General features: G+C 47.6%; 1 long non-coding RNA gene across 14 annotated transcripts; it reads left to right on the forward strand.

The window, feature by feature from the left end:
• Positions 1 to 1,584: 1,584 nt before the first annotated feature.
• On the forward strand, positions 1,585 to 6,897 carry LOC102553569 (uncharacterized). 14 transcript variants are annotated; one of them, XR_010053871.1, is made up of 5 exons: positions 1,585 to 3,130; positions 3,680 to 3,932; positions 4,980 to 5,402; positions 6,072 to 6,131; positions 6,419 to 6,897. It is a non-coding gene; the product is annotated as an uncharacterized LOC102553569 (long non-coding RNA). The 14 variants fall into 14 exon arrangements; XR_010053870.1 differs by having other exon boundaries at positions 6,640 to 6,897; XR_010053873.1 differs by having other exon boundaries at positions 3,683 to 3,932; positions 6,422 to 6,897.
• Positions 6,898 to 16,499: the final 9,602 nt, after the last annotated feature.

Raw genomic sequence — 16,499 nt, forward strand, 5'->3', positions numbered from 1 at the left:
CAGGTCTACAGCCCGCCGCCGGCTCGGGGGTGGAGCTTCCAGGCGCCCGCCTCTTCCCACATTGCCCAATCCAATAGGGGTCTGGCCTAAACTGACAGGTTTTCGGCCTATAAATAGACAAGGAAAGGAAGTAGAGGGCTGGGATTCATCTGTCCCCACCTCCGCCCACCCCACCTTCCACCCGCGCTTCCTAGGCGGGAGCCACGCCTTGTGGGGCGGACCCAACGGACAGCCAGGTTACAGGACCAGGATTGACGCGGACTATATCCAATCAAGAGCTGGCGGCTCCGGCGCGCTTGGCTCCAGGTCCCGGCTCCGGTCGCAGCTTGGGTCGCGCCAGGGCCGGAGGGAGCGTGCTGGGAAGGTCTGAGACTCTGACACTCCGCCCCGCGAACCGTGTTTTCCCTTCGTCCTGTCCTAACAGGAGAACAGATATTAAGTACCATATATGGGAAAAGTGGTATTTTACATAATTATGATGACTGTGGGGGCGGGCATGGCTTCAACCCTGCATTCCGTGTGGGCGTCCTGAGTTCGATTTTGGAGCCGGCTCGGGGCTGTCCTCCAGCCTCTGAACCTTTGCTCTGGCGGGTCCCTCTGCCTGGAATGCTGTCTAAGCCACACTTAGAGTAATTAACTCGCACACATCTCAGATGTTTGTCACTAAATTATTTTAAGGGTAGATTTCATTTGTTTTATTTTAGTTACCATGAGAAGTTTTCTTTTTTCATTTAAAAAAATGTACTTTGCCTTTAATCCATCAGGAGTCTGTCCACGCATTATTTTCTGCCCTAATTGTCCGTTTCTGAGTTGTGTCCATTGATCTGTGTGGTCGATCCTGCAGCACGTCAAGTCAATGCAAATTTCTCGTCATTGCTCTTAACTGCTGGAATGTTCTTGCTAATACAGTCAAAATGAGCCTTCCCAAATGAACTTCAGGGAAAACTTCATTCTAAAGTCACAAGACAGATAAAGAAAGAAAGAGATTTTGCAGCCCAGATGACCAAGGATCGCTATCCACATTACATTAAAGACTGCTTCCCGGTTGATAAGAAAAATCCAACTGCAAAAAAAAAAAAAAAAAGAGGCTGAAAAATCCTGTGGTTGTGGGTGGTACACCAGAACTCAAGAGGCTGAGGGAGGAGGAGGAGTTCAAGACTAGCCTGAACTACACAGACACGCAGTTCAAAGGTGTGAAATATATAAAGCCAATAATTACTTTTAAAACTAATCATCAAGAGACTGGAGATGTAATTCAGCAATAGAACACGTATCCACCATGTGCCAAGCTCAGGCTCTATCAGCACCAACACACACACAATTTACTAAAGAAAGGACAGACTTTCACAGGAGGTTAAAAGAGAAGCACCCCATTTGTTATCACAGAAGATGAATGTGAAAACTATGAGTGAACCCAGCATGGCAGCTCATACCTGTAAACCCAGAGTCATTGCAAGTTTGGGGATCTGTCATAGCAGGACCTAGTCTCAAAAGCCCACAAAATAAAATACTATTATATATATATAATATATATTATATATATATATATCCCACAAAATAAAATACTATTATACACACACACACACACACACACACACACACGTATATATGTCATAGCAACACACACAGACCCTTTGGTGGTTGCTAACGTTAAAATGCCAACATTATCAGCAATGGATAAGAGATGACCCCATCAATTGCTTACAGGAATATGTGCTTCTACACTTTGGGAAAGCACATAAGCCAGGAATGGTGGCACACACTTGTAATTTCAGCACTGCAGAGGGTAGAAGCAGGAGGATCAGGATGTCAACCTTACTCTTGGCTACATAGTGGGTTTATGGCCAATCTAGGCTACATGAATCCTGGTCTCAAAAAAGAAAGAGAAAGCAGACCTGTCCTTGGCTTTATTTACTAAAGTTTGATATACACCTCAAGAGTCAGCAGTTCCACTCTTAAGCATGTATGCAACCAAAGAGGACTAGCTAGATCCATCAAAGGATGTTCAGAAGTGTTCACAAGGGTTGGGGATTTAGCTCAGTGGTAGAGCACTTGCCTAGGAAGTGCAAGGCCCTGGGTTCGGTCCCCAGCTCCAAAAAAAAAAAAAAAAAAAAAAAAACCCAAAGCCGCAGAAATGTTCACAGACGTTTAAAACAATCAAAAGGGAACAGTGAGATGGCTCGACAAGTAAAGGTGCCTGCTGCCAAATCTGTATTCTGTCCCTGGGACTCCCCTGGCAAAAAGAGAGTGCCTACTACCTCAGGTTGTTCTCTGATACACACAAAATAAATTTTTCAATGTTTAAAAGAGAGAGAGAAAGAAGAGAGAGAGAGAGAGAGAGAGAGAGAGAGAGAGAGAGAGAGGTTTAGTGGCTCATTCCTTAAATCCTAGTGCTCAGTATTTTTGAGGTAAGATAGGTCTCCAGTTCCGTGACAGCCCAGGTGATATAGTTAGACCCCACCCACAGCCCCCCCCCAAAAAAAGTAGTAAGAGAAAAGTCACTCCATAGAAAATGGTACCAGGCACAGTGTTTCATGTCCCTAATTCCAACACTCATAACACTCCAAAGGCTGCAGCAGACAGTGAGTTTGGAGGCCAACCTGGGCTACATAATGAGACCCTGACTTAAAAATAATAATTGTAATGGGGGCTGAAGAGACGACTCAGCAGTAGAAGACGGTGACTGGTCTTCCTGAGGACCCCAGTTCAAATCCTAACACCCATGCAGCAACTCGCAACTGTCTGGAACTCCAAGATCTGACACCTTCATGCAGGCCTGGCTGCAGGCAAAAAACACCGATGCACATAAAATGAAAATAATAAATGTTTTAAAAAGTAAGTGGATAAATTGGTCTACACTTGCTTACTATATATACATGAAAAGAGAGAAAATCAACAGTCCCTGCCTCTAAAGATGTTCTAGAAACCCGCAGGAACACTCTTCCTGCAGATTCCTCCCTAGCCTGGTGACGTAGGTGGGTGGGACACTGCAGGCCAGTCACGTGGAACCAGCTGCGCAGGCGCACAGCGATGCACTGTCCGCAGACCAGTAGTTCTCTTTCACCAACCTGTGCCTCATTTCCAGGACTTCCAACCTACTCTGCCACCTCCAACTGTGCCAGCCTTGGAGGTAACTGCCAAGTCCATGTTCCACCCAGGCCTCCAACTATCGAACAATCTTTTCTTTCTTCCTTCCTTCCTTTCTTTCTTTTTTTTCCTCAACTTTAAAAAATTGTAATATGCAGCTCTGGGCTGGAAAGATGGCTCAACGGGCTGGAGAAATGGCTCAGCGGTTAAGAGCACTGTTTGCTCTTTCAGAGGTCCTGAGTTCGGTTCCCAGCAATCAGATGGTGGCTCACAATCATCTGTAAGGGGACCCAGTGCCCTCTTCTGGAGTGTCTGAAGAGAGCGACAGTGTACTCATATACACAAGAAAGAAAGAAAGAAAGAATGAAAGAGAGAGAGAGAGAGAGAGAGAGAGAGAGAGAGAAAGAAAGCGGGCTAGAGAAATGGCTCAGTGGTTAAGAGCACTGGAAGTTCTTCCAGAGGTCCTGAGTTCAATTCCCAGCAACCACATGGTGGCTCACAACCATCTGTAATGGGATCTGATGCCCTCTTCTGGTGTGTCTGACAGCTACAGTGTACTTATATAAATAATTAATAAAATTTTTTTTACAAGCAGCCTTCCCCCCCGACCCCCGTGGTGGCACATGCCTTTTTAATCCCAGTCTTCGGAGGCAGAGGCAGGTGGATCACCGAAGTCACAGCCAGTCTCGTCTACAGAGCAAGTTCTGGGATAGCCAAGGCTACGTGGAGAAATCCTGTTTGGAAAAAAAGGAATAAACATTCTGAAGGAATCTAGGTCAACTTGCCACTGAGCCCCTTGTACATCCATATTTTACTATGGATCTAGCCTGGGTGCCCACCACCAGGTAAACAGCTAAAGCCAATGTGCTGAGTATCCACAATGGACTTTTAACCTTTAAGAAGCATGAAATACCATGATGCCGTTCACAGCAAAATGAGTGGAAGTGGAGATCATCCTGTTAAGAGAAATAAGCCAGACCAAGATCTGAAACATGCTACCATATGTTTGTTTCTGATACGCAGAATCTTAAGTTTAAAATGCATGTACTTGGGCTGGAGAGATGGCTCAGTGGTTAAGAGCACTTGAGTTCAAATCCCAGCAACCACATGGTGGCTCACAACCATCTGTAATGAGATCTGATGCCCTCTTCTGGTGTGTCTGAAGACAGCTACAGTATACTCATATATAATAATTCTTTTTTCTTTTCTTTTTTTTTTTTCTTTTTTTTTTTTCGGAGCTGGGGACCGAACCCAGGGCCTTGCGCTTGCTAGGCAAGCACTCTACCACTGAGCTAAATCCCCAACCCCTAATAATTCTTTTTTAAAAAAATGCATGTACTTACAGCCAGATATGTGGTGCATGCCGGTAATCCCTGCACTGGGGAGGTGGAGGCAGGAGGATTAGGAATTTTTGTTGTTGTTGTTTTGTTTTGTTTTTTAAGATTTATTTATTTTATATATTTGAGTACACTGTAACTGTCTTCAGACACACTAGAAGAGGGCATCAAATCCCAAATCCCATTACAGAGGGTTGTGAGCCACCATGTGGTTGCTGGGAATTGAACTCCGGACCTCTGGAAGAGTAGTCAGTGCTTTTAACCACTGAGCCATCTCTCCAGCCCGGATTAGGAATTTGAAGGATAGTTTTCTAATTCCAAACATGAATGAGACTATACCGCCCAAAAGGGGGGACTAAAGGATGGTGACAGAGCACAAGGAAGAGGAACGGGGGAGGAGAAAGATATATAGTACATGTGTCTTCTTTTTCTCAGGGTGTGTGTGTGTGTGTGTGTGTGTGTGTGTGTCTGTCTGTCTGTCTGTGTGTCTGTGTGCACATGTAGAGCCTTTTTGGTATCTACAGTGAATCTCAGCCTCCTACACTGTTGTTACAGGACCCCAGCCTCTGGGAATGCCGTGTCTCTCCTACGTGGCCTTCTGTCCAAGCTGCCGGTCACACTATGCATCAGCCACTATAAACAAGCCACTGCCACAGCACAGCCTTCATCCTCTCTCTGAGGATTCTGACCCTTGAGCTCCTGCTTGTCTTTCCATACCCCAAGCCCCACTAGAAGGAGAGTGTTCCTTCTGCTTCATATGACATGTTTGTGTCTCTCTGGCAGGACTTCTCTGTCCTGTGTCTGTCTTGGGATGCCTAAGTAGAATCCAGACTCCGCCCACACTGAACTATTGTTCTGTGCCTCATCTTTCATTCTTAGGATTGGGCTGATATCATTCCCTTCAAAACCGGGTTGTTCTGAGGATGGTGTCCAGTGGCTTGCTATACATGTCAAGCATTGACAGTGGAGCCAGCGCAGGTAGGACAAGGGATGTGTGGGCCCCTGCCTTACTGCCTCCAACAGGTCATTCTCTAATGTATTCGTGCTGCCTCTGGACTTTTGCTTAGCCAGGCCACAGGGCAAGAACTGGAATTCAGAAACAGTATACAGCATGCCCTCTAACGTCCTATGCTTGGACCTCCGGCACAGGCTCAGCAGGGCTGGGGAGAGCATGCAGGTGAAAGAAGGGCAAAGGAAGCTCATTCCAGGCAGGACACATTGACACAAGGACAAGAGGGAGGAGACGCAGCCTGGGCAGGACCTCGGGCAGCTTAGCGTCGGAGTGGGGAGTATCATTCAGAAAGTAGCGGAGCTTAGAAAAGGCCAGAGCCTGCTGTGGAAAGTGAAGTCCTTGGATGATAGAAGCATTGTGGGAAGTCCCAGGACAGGGAGGTTGAGTGCAGCAACAGAGGCAGTGAGCCCCCGCAAAACCCCAGATTTGAAACCCAGCAGTAAGTGAAAATTAGCCTAGGGCAAGAACTGGCAAGCACCCTGATCCGCTGGATCCAAATTTGCTCACTGGGTCTGAATCCTGACAAAGTCTGAAAAGCAGCCAGGGTTGGTGACCAAAACCTGTAATCCCAGTACTTGGAAGGCAGAGGCAGGAGAGCTGCTCCAAGTTTGAGGTTAACCCTGAACTAAATTAAGTTCCAGGATATTCGGGGATACCAAGAAGACCCTGTGTCAAAACAAAGCAAACGGAAAGCAGTGAGTTTAATCAAGGTGTCTATGGGCTTGATGAGGAGATTCCACTGTGGGGACATTAAATGTCTAGAGAGGTGGTGTACACTCCTCGGCGGTGGGTCACTTGCCTGGCATGCACAAGTGTGAGATCCTAGCTCTGAGGCAGATATGTCTGCCCTCCTAAGGCTGAGGCAAGAGGATCACAGGTTTAAGGCCAGCCTGAAACAAACCTTCAAAGGCCTCCTATATCTAGAGGGGGTAATTAAAGCCGTGAGTCCAGCATTCTTTCACACAATTTGCTATTCATTCAGCAGCACCAGCCACAAGGACCACGCCTGCCTCCCCTCCCCCAAGAGGGACGCTCCACTCTCTAGCATTCTCTCACCAGCGTTCAGTCAACAAGCACGATCCCAATCTCTATCACAATGGCTCCTGTGCCTGTTTGGCAACACTGCCTAGAGCCCAGCTTGGCCTCCATGTCCCTGCCCTTACCCCCACCTCCCTGAGCCTCTGACCATGGATCTCCCTCCAGGAACCTCTCTGCATCCTCCCTCCTGGCCTGGAGTCCTTCTCTTCTCCCTCACAGCACCCTGGAATCCCCACTATCTGCCCCTCCAGCTCGCCTGCCTCCTGCTGAGACACCTCACATCAGGCGGTGTGTGTGCATCCGTGGGACCCAACACGGAATTCGGAATCTCGAAAGACCTTCAATGAGTATCTGTGTGGTGCACGAACAAACAAATAAGCCAATAAAAATTGCAAGAGTGCAACATGAACCCACTACACTGAAGGCAGGCAGGAGAGTACAATTCTTCATTTGTTTGGGCCCACACACCGGGTGCTGGGAACCAGATTCCCAAACATGCTGCTGGCTCCTCTAAGTACATTTACTGGGCTGTAACTCCCATTCCGCAGATTTCATGCGAAGAGCTCGAGTCCGTAGGTTGTTGTTGCCGGTGTCTAAGATTGTGCGGTCCTTCCCCAACCCCACAAGAAACCCCATGTTCATCAGCTGTCTCTCCCCATTTTCCCCAACCTTCTCCACCCCACCCCTACCCCTGTCTGGAAGTTGACAACCATTAATCAACTTTCTGGATGGATTGGCTTCCTGAGAACATTCCACAGAAGTGGCATCACAGCGTGTGGGCTTTTGTGTCTGGCTGCTTTTATTTAGCTTAGTGTTTCAGGAACACGGTTTCGTCGGAGCATCTGTCGGTATTTCACTCTTTCCTGTTGCTGAACGGTGTGTGTCTCCGTGCACGGAGAGTCCACATTTGGCTGACCCGCTCCAAAAATGCAGTCATAAGCAGGTTGCAATGAAAGCGTGCAGCTGGGGACTCTGTGACAGTGTCTTCACACTGCCTCACCCCATCTTGGTGTTTACTGTTTGAGGAGGGGTGTGCTTATCGTCTCCTCTTGGGAGTAAACTGAGCCCTGCCTGACAGCGTTGAGACTTGCCAAAGATCCCAGGATCCCAGGCAATTAAATGGCAGGGGAAGACTGCTAAACCCCTTCTTTTGTATCACTCTGCCCCGCCCCCAGGTCTGAGCCAGGTCTCTCTCTTCCCTCTTGAACCCACTCAGCAGTGTTCACTTAGCCCTCATCCACCAGGCCTTGGATTCCCAAAGACTTGAGTGTGTGCTTGAGAGGAAAGGAGTCAAGTTTATGTCCCATCTAGTGTGGTTGATTGATTGTTGAGAGTGTGTGTGTGTGTGTGTGTGTGTGTGTGTGTGTGTGTGTGTGTCCAGGTCAGAGGACAACTTTACAGGAGTAGGTTCTCATCTTCCATCATGTGGGTTCCAAAGGATGAAGCCCAGGTCCTCAGGCTTGGTGGCAAGCTCCCATATCCTCTGTGCCCTCTTGCTGGCTCCTGATCTGGATCTATAAGTCAAAGGCCAGTCCATTCCCCCTCGGTAGAGACAGGCCACTCATCAGGCATCAGCATTGGTGAAAGTAAAAGCCACCAGGAGGAGGCTCCTCCCACTCCAGAAGTCCCTGGGCCTCTCATCTACCCTGCAGAGAAAGGGCCACCTGCCACACTGCCACCCAACCCTTCCCTCACCACTTCCTTCTGCTTAAGCCACCTTGCCACACCCTTCCTCTCTACCTGCAGAGAGCCTTAAACATGCCTCTATTACAGTGGCTCTGACAGTAGCTCATGACCTCTTCTGTGTCTGCTCCTCAGAACCTGGCAGCCCTGACCTGCCATTGCATTAACTCCGTCTGGAGTGGCGGGATGGGTGCATTGTACTGTTTTAATGACAGTGCAAGTCACTGACTGAATGTTTTCCAAAAGTCATTTGATCCTAATAGCCCCGTGAGGTGTGTCTAATCTCCTTTTTATAGCAGAAAAACTGGACACTCGGGTGAAGTTTACAACCCAGGTCCTGGGGGCAGGGAGATGATAGAATGTGGGAGGCACAGTATCTTCAATATCACCTTCCAGTGCCTCCCCTCCGAGGCCAGATCGGTCCTCACTGAGAAGCAAGTGTCAAATTTAGAATCAGAGGCTGAGGGCTGGGTGTGGTAGCCCATGATTTTAATCTCAGCGCTTGGGAGGCACATATCTTTGTGAGTTCAAGGCCAACCTCGTCTACAGATCGAGTTCCAGGACAGTCAGGATGACACAGAGAAATCCTGTCTTGAAAAACCAAAAATGAAAGAAAGAAAAAAGAAAAGAAAACAAGAACGAAAGGCTGAGCCTTCAGGAGGCTGAGGAAGAAGAATGGAAAGTTCAAGACCAGCCTGGGCAACTTAATGAAGTCATACTCAAAATAAAAAATAAAAAGAGGTTTGGGCTCAGGGGTAGAGACTTGCTCAACATGTAAGAGATCCAAGGTTCAATGCACAGTACTTAGGAAAGAGGACAGAAGGAAGGAAGATTGGGAAGAAGGGAGGGAGGGATAGAGGGAGGGAGGGAGGAAGGAAGGAAGGAGTGAATGAACTGAGAATCAAGCCTTTGGGAATGGGTAAGTTTTTAAATGGACAAGTGAGCTCAAACAGGCACCCAACTGTCCTGCGATCTCCTTAGATCCCATATCAGGTCTAAGAGAAAATTAGAGCTTCAGTGGGATTTCTTGGCAAAGCATGTGCTTAGCAAGAGTGAGGCCTTGGGACCATTCTCAGTCCCAAAAGAAGAAAGATGGAGAAGAGAGGCTGAGAAGTAGGGAGGGAGAGAGGGAGGGAGGGAGGAAGGAAAAGAGGGAGAAGAAAGAGAGAGAGAGAGAGAGAGAGAGAGAGAGAGAGAGAGAGCGCTTTCAGAGACTAAGTGGTTCACAAGAACACAGCAAAGAGGGAGGAGCCTCCAGGCCAGTCTTTTCCAGGGCAGAAGTGCTTCAGCCCACAGCCACCGCATACCACCCCACCCTGCACAGCTTAGGCGGAAGTCTCAGTTTCCACAGTGAAGCTTAAAAAAGAAATGAAGAAAGCAGTCTTGTCCACAGCATTTTGAGAGGAACAGAAAGGATGAGGATGCTAAATTCCTCTTGGTTCTGATAGTGAGCCAAGTTCACTGATTGGTTGTTATTGCAAGGCGAAGTGGATCCTCCCAACCAGAAGATGAGTCGTCCACGGACTGCTCTCGCGGCTTAAGCTTGTCTTGTGCATTCGAGCAATAGAATCACTTTAAAACAACAAAAGGAAGAACACATTTAAAGAGGAGATGAGAAGCTGGTGAGATGATCCAGTAGTTAAGAGTACTCATTATTCTGCTGAAGGAGCCAAGTTTGGTTCCCAGCACCCACATAGCAGCTCACACTGTTGTCCATTCCAGTGCCCTCCTCTGCCCTTTGTGGGGAACCAGGCACAGACAAACGTGCAGGCAAAACATCCACACACATAAAGAATAATTTTAAAAAAATAGTGGCTGGATCTCCAGTAGGGCAAAGCAAGTAAGCAAGCAAACAAATAAATAAAAACCATTTGAATGTCTTCTCCCAACTCATGTGGAAATTATGTTACCACAATGAGATTAGAAGGTGGGGACCTTTAAAGGGTGCACACCTGTGATTTCAGCATTTGAGTGACAGAGGCAGGAGGATTGACACAAGTCTGAGGCCAGCCCGGGTTACAGTATGAAGTGAAAAGGTGCTGCCAGGTGTGGTGTCAGACACCTTTAATCCCAGCACTCAGGAGGCAGAGGCAGGCAGTCTCTGTAAATTCAAAGCCAACGTCGTCTACAGAGTAAGACCCCGTCCTAAAAACAAACAAACCAGACCCCCATAACCTGTGGAGGAGGGCAAGACTTATCTCCAGAGTGTGTTGTTTGAAAAGGGACTCTGGTTTTCCCAGCTCTCTCTGCCTGATATGCTCCTCCACATTGTGACCTAGCAAAAAGGTCTCCAGAGATTCAGGCACTTTGCTTTTAAGCTATCCAACTTAAAGGACTGTAGGGAATAAACTTTTTTCCTTATTTCCTTTTTCTGTTTCAGACAAGGTCTCTCTGTAGCCTGGTTGCCCTGGAATTCACTGTGTAGACCAAACTGACCTCAAACTCACAGATCTGCCAGTATGGGATTAAAACCACATCTGACTTTTTAAAAAGCTATTTATTTATCCCCTTGTTTATTTTATGTGCCTGCGTATTTTGCCTATACATGTGTCTGTGCACCGTGTGCATGCCCCAGGAGGTCAAAAGAGGGTCTCGAACCTTCTGGGACGAGTGACACAGGAGTGTGAGCTACCATGTAGGTGCTGGGAATTGGATCCGGGTCCCCTGGAGGAGCAACCAGTGCTCTTAAGTGCTAAGCCGTCTCTGCAACCCTTACATTTATTTTCTTCCTACATTTCCCAGTATCTTGTGTTAGTAGGAGAAAAAAAACCTGTGGTACCTCGAGACCTAGAGTCACACTTGTTTTCAAGACATGACTGATGATAGCGACATTACTTACATAGACCCAATGTCCCTGAACTGATGAATAAAGCAAGGTTATATACCCGAAAGTCTGGAAAGAAAAAGCAATCAAGCCAGTCTGTCATCTGAACAGTTAGGAAGTAGAAGCTGGAAGATCAGAGTTCAAGACCACCCTCAATGCAGAACAACCATCGTGGCTGACAGGTCTGAGACAAGGGGATGGGCAGTGAGTGCTAATGGGTAGGGAGTTTCTTTTTTTAATTAAGTGGTTTTAATTGCATTTACTTACATGTGAGTATGTATGTGTGTGCGTGCATGTGTGAGCATGTGTGTTCATGCCAAGGCGTGTAAGGGTTGGAGAACCACTTGAAGGTTATCACCATGTTGGTTCTAGGGAAGTCATGCTGCCAAGCTTGGCTGCAAACTCCTTTGCCTGCTAAGGCATCCTTCTGGCCCTGAAGTTTCTTTAAGGTAATGAAAATGTTTAGGAATTACATCATGGAGGTAGTTGTGGGGGCTCTGAGAGTCTCCTGAAAGCCATAAAATTCTAGTCTAAACAGGAAACTTTAGGGCACGTGAATTGTATCTCAATAATGCCATGATTTGAGAGAATGAAAAAACGAAGTGACAGTGCCCTGCTTGGTCCCACACAAAAGGTATTTGAAGGTGAAAACTACCTCCCAGCCTACTTCTTCCGCCCACAGCCTACGGCTCCTTAGGCACAGCACCCTGAGCCACCATACTCTAGGGTGTGAGTTTGACTCTACTACGGGACATGGTTGAACTCGGTGTGCCAATGGCTCTCAGGCTCTTCCCCTGGAGCCTGCTTTTCTACATGTGTCCAAGGGCTGTGTATACAGTCATGTTTGCTGGGAACATGGCCAGGATGCTATAAAGCCCCTTCCAGTGTTAGGAAGCCTGCATCCCATGCTGCCTCAGCAGCCAAACGTGGTTGGATGGGTGAGCTCACAGGATCTGAGCAGTGTGCAGGGAACATAACTTAAGCCAGTTCAGAGCAGCCTGGACCTGGTCACCTAGCACCTGGATAGGAATTTTAGCTCTACTACCTACGAGCTGGGAGACATTAAAATGACACAGGTAAAAACCCAGAGCATACAGCCTGGCATGATGGTGAACTAGGGTCATCTCTGACCGCACACGGCAGCTCTCTGTGAATTTGAGGCCAGCCTCATCTGTATAGTGAGTTCCAGGATCAGTCAAAGCTGCATTGTAAAACCTTGTCTCAAAACAAACAAAACAAACGAACTTTTTTTTTTTTTAAGAAAGAAACCCACCACACCAGGGTGAGGTTGTTACATGTGTTAGGTTAGAAAGAAAGAAGGAAAAAAAGAAAGAAAGAAAGAAAGAGAGAGAGAGAGAGAGAGAGGGGAAGGGAGGAAGGAAGGAAGGAAGGAAGGAAGGAAGGAAGGAAGGAAGGAGGGAAGGAAGAAAAGCCATTTCCTTACTGTGTGACCTTAGGCTAACTACTTGACTATTCTGGGCCTTAGCATTCTTCATTTATAAACAGATAAGAGTTCCAGCCAGGTTTAGTTCTGAGTACCTCTCATTCTAGCATTTGAGAGGTGGGGGCGTACAAATCAAGAGTTGAAGGCCAGCGTGACCTCTGTTGCAAGGAAGGTGGCAGGAAAGAAAGGGACGAAAAATGACAACCGTGGGCTAACTTCACCGAGTTACATGCTTCATTTGATTATCCAGGAAAACTTGTGAGAACACAACTTACAAAACCTGAGGGGCCTATGTTATCTTGATAGTCATCTTGACTAACTCAGAGGGTGACTTGCAGGATTCTGGAGGTCAGAGGCTCGTGAGGGAGGGGCTGAGAGGAAGAGGGACAGAGACGACAACACCACAGTTGCCCAAGAGAAGCCCCTCAAACTCATTCAACCACGGAAACGAGAAGTCATTCAACCACGGAAACGAGACAAAACCATGCAGGGCGGTTGGGCAAGAGAGGGAGGTGCTTGGTGGCTCAGACTGGGTGTCTCCCAGTGAGCAAGGGCCAAAGTATCAAACTGCCTGGAGTGAGCCCAAGAGCCAGAGACAGCCCTTCCATAAATACCCTTGATTTAATTTGAGGTGCTTCCCAGGCCTGGAGAGTCCAACTCTGTCAGCAGTCTCCCCACCATTGGCTTTCCAAGGCTTCAGAGGCACATTTATGGGGATTGTGGAACACGCCAGGCATTTTCTGAGCCCTCGTCCATGATAAGCTGGCCTCTCAAACCTACAGGTTCTACATCAGGTATCCAGTCGAAGGCTAAAAATAACTGCAAAGTAAGGTGCCTCTATGGGACATGTGAGCAGTTCCTGTGTTAGTCCCTAAGTGTGACAGCTTAGGCATGCCTTGGGAGTGAGATAGGTATGTGAAAAGCTTACCCTGACATCACATTTGTGGCTAAGAGTGTAGTGATGTGATGCAGGCTAAAGAGACCGTTGAGTGGTTAAGAGCTTTTGCTACTCTTCCCCAGGATCCGAGTTCAGTTCTCAGCAGCCATGTCAGGCAGCTCACAATAACCAGTAGCTCCAGTTCCAGGGGATCTGATGATCTCTTCCAGCAATGTGGGCACCTACATACGTGTGGCATACACAGACACATGGACATACATCCAATTCTCTTATTAAAGTGTCAGAATAGCATATACAGTTCTCACCAGGCTCCGGTGCACTGGCTGTTATTAACCTAATTATTGTGGGGAGACTTAGACTAAACAAACCGGGCAGGTTCTAAGGTCACATCAACAAAGGCCAGATCAAGAATTCTCTTTCCTGGGCTGGAGAGATGGCTCCGTGGTTAAGAGAGCACTGACTGCTCTTCCAGAGGTCCTGAGTTCAAATCCCAGCAACCACATGGTGGCTCACAACCATCTGGAATGAGATCTGATGCCCTCCTCTGGTGTGTGTGAAGACAGCGACAGTGTATTTATATATAATAAATAAATACATGTTTGAAAAAAAGGGGGAGAATTCTCTTTCCTAAAGTCCAAAGCTGCCTCCCAAAGAAGTAAAATCTCAGTCAGCATAGCTTCCAAATACTGCACTACTGGTTACAGCTCAGCTCAGTGACCAAAGTAGAGGCCAGGCTGGCCACTCTGGGAAATAGAAGGTCCCAAACTTACTCTCTCCTGGGCTATCTGTCTCCCCACTCCCCTTTGTGAGTCAAAATCCATTTTCTAAACCCTGATGAGGCACAGGGACTACTCCTCTTGCTGACTCCAGCAAGGAGCACTTTTGTGTCAACTGTCCACTCCCATTACATCATTCAAGACAGTCCTAAAATAAAATGCCACCTCCACTCGAATGTCCCCTCTAAGCTCCTAACCCGGGTGACAGGTCATCACCCCTTTCCGGGGAAGACTTCCCTGCAGCTGTGGCCTGCCTTCTCTTCCTGTTCTCTCACCGTGTGGCAGCATATCCACTTTGTCTTCATTAAACTGTAAACTCCAAGAGGATGGGGGACTTCCAGCCTCGGCTCTGTGCCTGAGCCCTAGTGCAGAGGGCAGTGGCTGACAGACACTGGGTGTTACATACATGTCCACTCAAGAAATAACACAGAGCAGAACACAGAGAGGGTCTGGGAAGGAAGCCCAAGGGAGAAGAGCAACTGCTGCTCAAACATGAGGACTTGGGTTCAAATCTCCAGTACCCATGTGAAAAGCCAAGCATGATCATGGTTACTGCACTCCTAGAAACTGAGGCAGGAGGATTAATATGGCTTGATGGCTATCAGTCTAATTCCAGAGTTAGTGAGTGACCAGGCATCAAGGTAATAAGGTAGACAGTGAGAGAAGACTTCCTCTGGCCTCTCCATGACTATGCACAACACTCACATTGTACGTATACCACATAATATGTACATACATACATACATACATACATACATACATACATGCATAGGAATATAAGAGGTGTGGTGGTGCACACTTTTAATCCCCACATGTGGGAGGCAAAGACAGGAGGATCTCTGCAAGTTTGAGTTCAGTCTGGTCTACCTAACATTCATCCAGGCCCTCAAGGAATATGAAGTGAGACCTTGTCTGGAAACAAAACAATATGAAACAAACAAAACATTTCTGAGAGGATCCTTAGAAAATGGCTATTCCTTTAAGATTTTCTAGGCCTTTTGGGTAAGATCAAGTGCATACACACACACATGTACACACAAACACACACGGTTTGGTAGGCCCCATGGTTCAGATTGGGGCATAAAATATTTCAAAATAAAATCTGCCTTCTGTGCCTATCCTCCAGTTCCCAGAAGTAACTAAGCAATTGCTGTGTCTTGTTCCAGTCCGTTCACACCCACAAGTAGCGGCTGGGGTTCAGTGCTGGCGGTTCCTGCCTGACTCCTGACTCCAGAATCACAGCCTTCTCCCCCCGCACCTTGTCTGCGCAGAAGCTGCCCTCGCTCCACCCTTAGGCAGGTGTAGCTGGCAGGGCCCGCCTACTTCCGCCCCAGTAGCCAATAGGAAACGTGCATGTAAAGTATCCCGTTTCTACGGCCACCAATGGTTGCAAAGGCCTAACAGGTCCGCCAGGTTTCCGCTCTGAGGTAGCTGGCGGGTTTCCGCACATTCGTACCAGAGCCGGAGAGATCCCGGAGCAGGAGGCACCCGGATGGTTGGAGAGAGGCCCTTGGAACCAAGAGAGAGGCAGGGTGGAGGTTGGAGTCGGTGGCCTGACCTTGGGCATGCCTGACTGTCCCTCCCTTCCCCTTTCCTGCCGTGTGCTCTCTTGGGTGGACCTGGCTCAGATGCTGTCCTATCTACAGGTTAACTATGTGACCTTTGTCCAGGCTTCAGTTTGGAAGCTGGAAAGGGGTGTAACACAATGCTCTCCTAATCTGTGCGTGAGCCTTGGGCAGGCCAAATGGAAGAGGCTGGGGAGCTCCACCTTTGCAAACCATTGTGCTTGTTACTTAATAAAGTCATTCTGTATGAGTGGACATGGGAAAGGTGCTTTAGATAAACCCAGTGACCAAGTTCGATCTCTGGAACCCTCACGATGGTAGAAGGAGTGAGTCACTTTCTTAAAGATGTTATCTTGGATATGTGCACATACACACAATTACAAATAGAACGAATTTAAGCTAAAAAGGAAAGTTATCTCTGGACGAGTAGCTGCTACACCCGCGTGTTATACAGCTCTCAATGGCTATCAGCACACAAGACTGGGCCCATCAACAAACATTCCATTCTGGATGGGGTTGGAGTTCGTAAGGACCCACCCCACCCTGAGGAATTATAGGCAGTTAATGTTTACTGGGAGAGAGGGATCATATTCGTCAGTGGTATAGGCAGATGTGAACTGCCCTTGCTCAAGTAAACCATCCACCTCATCCAGGCAACGCTAATTAAATCCAATGGGAAGTACACAAGACAGGCAGTAAGAGAGACTTGTTGAGAAGGAAGGGTTGAACAGGAGGGATAAGAGGGGAGGGGAGAGGAGAAGAGGGCAGACAATGAGCAAAGTGTAATGTGTCTGTAAAATTACGAAAGAATACCTGTGGTGGTTTGAATATGCTT

The sequence above is a fragment of the Rattus norvegicus genome, chromosome 7 (genome assembly GCF_036323735.1).
Source record: "Rattus norvegicus strain BN/NHsdMcwi chromosome 7, GRCr8, whole genome shotgun sequence".
NCBI lineage: Eukaryota > Metazoa > Chordata > Mammalia > Rodentia > Muridae > Rattus > Rattus norvegicus.